At 43.1% G+C, this 5251-nt stretch overlaps 1 long non-coding RNA gene across 1 annotated transcript; it reads left to right on the forward strand.

The window, feature by feature from the left end:
* The first annotated feature begins 424 nt into the window (after positions 1–424).
* On the forward strand, positions 425–3600 carry LOC116703582 (uncharacterized). The gene is made up of 2 exons (XR_004335465.1): positions 425–811; positions 3019–3600. It is a non-coding gene; the product is annotated as an uncharacterized LOC116703582 (long non-coding RNA).
* Positions 3601–5251: the final 1651 nt, after the last annotated feature.

Consider the following 5251-nt stretch of genomic DNA (forward strand, 5'->3'; position numbering starts at 1 on the left):
AGCCAAGTGAATTACATAATTAGTACTTGATCTTGTCACAGTTCCGATTTTATGTCTCAGCCAGGACACGTTGACTCAGAGAAACTAAAGACTTGTGAGTTGTTCATGATTTATCCTAGATTGTCATGTCAATCTCAGTCAAATAAAACAGGGGCCCCAGATTTGAGCACACCCAGCTAACCACAGCCTGGCAGATTTAACATTTTATCAACCTATAAGAACTTAAATCAGCATCAACATTAGTCACTATTTAAAGCTTTAGATAGGCCATAATCTTTGCTGCAGCAGCATGGGTTTGATCATTGGTTTGTGATACCGTTCCTAACGGTGATAGACTTGCGGCGGTGAGAAACAGCTGAGGTGGAAAGAGCAGAGATCAGATCGAGACGAAGACTGCAAAGTGGCTGAAAGTGGAGAGGAGCTCAGACATGCCAAAGACATTTCTTCTCTCTCACTTTGGACCACTGGCTCTGCCTGCGTTGGCCCACTCGACCCATTTAGATAACTTCCCCTACTGTTTAATTCTTCCTTCCCATCCAGGCTTTTGGGATAACAGCTGATGAAAATGGGACACGTCGTCTGTCTGCTTCAGCTGAAGGAAGATGTGGACACCTGAGTTAAGACCCTAGCAAATGACCTCCTTTAACTTTAACAAGAAAATAATAGGTGGTATTTATGGTTTCAGACGGGGTGTTGCAAGGTGAAGAGATGACAGCCAGCCCATTCATCAACCAGATCTGACATCCCCAGCAGGACTTATTTTCCTCCCTGAATCTGATCCAGCGCTCCGTCTAACCCGAGCTCTTCCCATGTAAGGACCGTCTAAAGGAGGAATCCACTTTCCACGATACAGTTACCCAAGGGGGGCTGGTGTGTGTGTGTGTATGTACGTGTGTGTGTGTACGATGTGTGTGTGTGCGTGCGCGTGTGTCTGTGTGTGTGCGTGTGTGTGCGTGTATGTACGTGGGTGTGTGTACGGTGTGTGTGTGTGTGTGAGTGTAGGTGTTTTTGTGTGTGTGTGGGTGTGCGTGTGTTTGTGTGTGTCTGTGTGCCTGTGTGCACAAACGTGTGTGTACGTGTGTGTGTGTGTGTGTGTACGGTGTGCGTGTGTCTAAGTGTAGGTGTTTTTGAGTGTGTGTGTGTGTGTGTTTGAGGTTTGTGTGTGCGTGTGTGTGTATGAGTGTTTGTGAGTGTGTGCGTGCGTAAATTTGTGTGTAAATGCGTGCATGTGTGTGTTTGTGTACGGTTTGTGTGTGTTTGTCTACAGTTTGTGCATGTGTGTGTGTAAAGTTTGTGTGCACATGTGTATGTGTGTGTGTGTGTGTGTGTTTGTGTACAGTTTGTGTGTGTGTGAGTGTGTGCGTGCGTGCACACATGCGTGTTTGTGTGTGTGTGTGTGTGTGTGTATGCAGAAGTAGCGCTGCACTGGACTTTCTGCTTCTGTCTTGGACAAGTATAATTAATTTACTGAAAAAATAATTCATATCTAGCATCCACACAATTACTACAGTATGTAAAGTAAGAAAGACCTCTAGATTTCTTTTAATGTTATCAGCTTTATGGAGCCTTCAGCTTCATATGTTCACATGATAATGATGATGAATTGGTTTGTAAGGTACAGTACTGTGTCAGAAATTATTAGTCCAATTATGATATAAGGCCAAAATATAAAAATTAAATATGAATGAAGTAGTATATATTATGTAATACAAAAAAATTGTGTAGACATGATTGCAAAAAAAAGGAGACTGAATATAACAAGGAATTTAGCAATGAGTATATGCCTATTTATATGCCTAAATATGTGCCTAATTTTATATTTATACTCTGCTCTGCCTGGTGTCAGGAAGCTCAGAATCCCTCCAACCACAGAGGGCGGTGTTGAGTCCCAGGACTCCCAGGTTCTTGATGACCAGCAGGTCCAGTGAGTCAGGGAGGGAGCTTTTAAATTTAATTTATGGTCAATGTTGATCCCCTATGGGGAAATTACAATTTACACTCTGTTGTTATTACAACTACACACAGGCCCGAAATACACACACACACACATGCTCAGGTCCTATACATGCACTAATGGAGAGATGTCAGAGGGGCGAGTGAGGGGGCTGCCCTGAGAGGTTTGGGGGAGGGGAAGGGGGGGGGGGGGGTCAAGAGCACCTTGTAGTGCGAGTGATTTCACTCCACACCTACTAGATGTCAATGCTTCGATTTCCCCGTGGCACTTCTCATGTCATGTTATAGCACTTCACGAGGAGGAGGGGGGCTTGGAATCTGTCATAGTCCTGAAAATGTAGTTCCACTTTCTTCCTGTAGTCCCTTGTCGCCTCCTACTGCTCTTCTCAGGCCGCTGCTTGTTATCGTTGTCTGTTCCCGGACTGCAGTCCTGATTCATAGGCGGCAGTGTGTGTGTGTTAATGGCCTCTGGTAACCCACGGTTCCTGGTTAGGAAGGATTTACCTTTAGGTTTAGGTTCAGGTGCTTCTGTCACCCACTTAATTATCAAAGGCCTGCACCCATTCTCAACAGAGGGGTCAAACGCATTTAACTCCCCCGTCTGTCAGCGTATGCGCCCCGAAATCTATAACAATGTGTCTTATCATATCTACATTAGAGTTTGGATGTAAACTATTCATTTTTGAAGTACATACAGCTGTTAGATACAGTTAATGTAGTGGGGTATTACGTGGCAGAAGGGGCAAATACTGAAGTACAAGTACTTCATAAACATACAGTATTTGAGTAAATGCCCTTAGTGAGATTGTATTCCAACATTATGACAAATCATACAATACACATATGTTGCAAATGACTTTTTGACACAATAAGAAGGTTATCATGTGTTATCACAAGTAACAATTGCACTTTGAAAGTAATGTTTGACTTACTTAGTATCTATTACATTTCCAAATGTTGCCCTTCTCATTTTTTAAAAACAGTCTTGAAAAAAAAATAGCAGCTCAATAATTGAATAGAATATTTACGTGTGCTGTGATTAATTGATGAGCCTGTTTGTTTCAGGCCTTTGCCAGGACACAAGGTAGAGGGACTCCTGGGGAGGTACCCAGGGACCCGGGCTGCACCATGGACCCCCGGGGGAGGAAGCAGGGCTGAAAGCGGAGGAGTTTATACAACTCATGCGTGATGTTCACATCCACCTTGTGCGTCTCTGGAAAATCCACCCAAACCCTCTGGAAACTTGAAAACCATTTCATTGTGCAAGAGCCAGAAGAAGAAAAGGTTTGGGGGAAATGTCTCTGGACGCTGGACCAGGAGGACACCGTCCAGGCCTTCCTGTGTGAGACGCTGGCGATGGACCTCAGGTTCAAGGGAAAGATGGAGAATGATGCCACCTGCTGGGGTCGGTTAAGAAACACAAGCAGCTGTCAGAGGAGGACCACGCAGAGCAGTGGGAGGAAGAAGAAGAAGAAGAAGCACCACTGTCCTAACAGCTGCTCTGCTGTTGGCTGAGGACAAGGAGCTTGGGACAACCATGCAGCAGAACACCTCGACTATAAGTGACCCAGATTGTATATTAAATGCATTATGTAAATAAGCTTAATTGGAATATATATCATGTTGTTCCCAGCGCTCCTTATGAATTAAGAAGAAAATTCCACTAAAGTTTGAGGGAAACGACTTTATTCTTTGATTCTGAGTTGCTGGAAGAAAAGACAATGATGCTGTAAAAACACATTGCATCCTAATTTCTGACCAGGACTGACAGAGTTCAGGACTTCACAAACTGAATATCAAGCACATTCACTTTATCAATTTTAAGATGTATCAAATGTCCCAAATTCAACGTTGTATTAACTTGTAAACTGTAAAAACACATGGCTCTGCAATTTCTGACACTGAAGGAAGGGGAAGACATGCAGCAAATGGCCGGAGGTGGGACTTGAACCTTGAGCCGCTGAGTGGAGGACTGAGCAAAACAGCATATTTCAGTTTTAACGTTCTTAGAAAATATTTTCCTTTAGAATTATTAAAAGTATTGCATGAATTTAAAATATAGTATAGAAAGCCACTAATGTATTGTAGTGAAATAAGTGATTTAACTTAATGTCTGAGCCCATAGTCTAGGGGGGCGGCCTCTGCTGCGACCGCTCTAATCTTATTTGTTCTTATTCTAAGACTTAATGTAATGTTTAATAAGGAGGTTGCATAATATTTCAACTGCCTTCTGGATTAACAAAGCTTTCTTACATATATGAATAGAACATAATTTTCAAAATAAGTGCACCCTTCACACACACAACCATAGTGTCAAATCAATTGCTTTTTTCCAAGATACTTTTATTAAAAAATATTCCATTACATTGCAATTGGATCCACAGGAGTCTGACTACAAAGATGGAGACAGTTGGTCTAATCCAGAGATTTGCCGCATATTTCAGATGGAATTCTTCTCCCCTTCAGATATCCATTTAGCAAGGGCACCTCGCTGCATCCTAGCGCCACTCACGTCGATGTGGAACAACCCAGACCTGAAGCAGCCGGCTCTGGCTATGAGACTAGATCCACAGGGACGCAAAGTGGAGGTTGTTTTTCCCCTTCCCCTCCTTACAGGTGCCACAACATCTCTAGGCTTACTTGCAGGACTATGAAAAGTGTGTTGACTATGCATGTCACAGTCATCTTAGATATTATGGTATACAACTCAACGGAAGCAATTAAAACAAACTAGATTCCTTAAAGAAAGACGTGGTTACCACAAAGCCTCAGCTTGGAGCTAATGCAAGAAGTACATTTACAGTGGAGTCAATATTTTTTTTTAAGCAGGCCAACTAAAAAAAAAAAAATATATACAGAAATCTCTACGTGTTGAGTCAGTGGTCTCAACAGTGCCAACATGGTTCCTACGTTTCCTGACTGACTCCAGCGGCCTCGGACAGACGCCTGACAGGCTGTGGAGCCAGCTTCCTCCGCGGGGGCTTTAACCTGATCAAAGCCAACGCTGGAGAATAGCAGCTGGTGCACTACAAATAGAAACAAACCTAAGAACTGTTGCAGGTTGGAATAACGTTAGTGTGTATGGATGTATGTGTGCAACATCCCAAATCTAGTCCCAAAGAGATACTACATACTGATTCTAAACAGGTTTCACTATGCAGGGAAGAGGTTTACTAAAACCAGTCCCCTCACTAAAGGCAGCTCATTATTAAGTGAGCAGTTAATGCACACCATACTCCCAAAGGAACTGCAAGAGCTGCCGAATTCAAATTTGAGGGTGGTGGTGGGGATAGCTCTT

This window comes from Etheostoma spectabile, chromosome 15, assembly GCF_008692095.1.
Source record: "Etheostoma spectabile isolate EspeVRDwgs_2016 chromosome 15, UIUC_Espe_1.0, whole genome shotgun sequence".
Classification (NCBI taxonomy): Eukaryota; Metazoa; Chordata; class Actinopteri; order Perciformes; family Percidae; genus Etheostoma; species Etheostoma spectabile.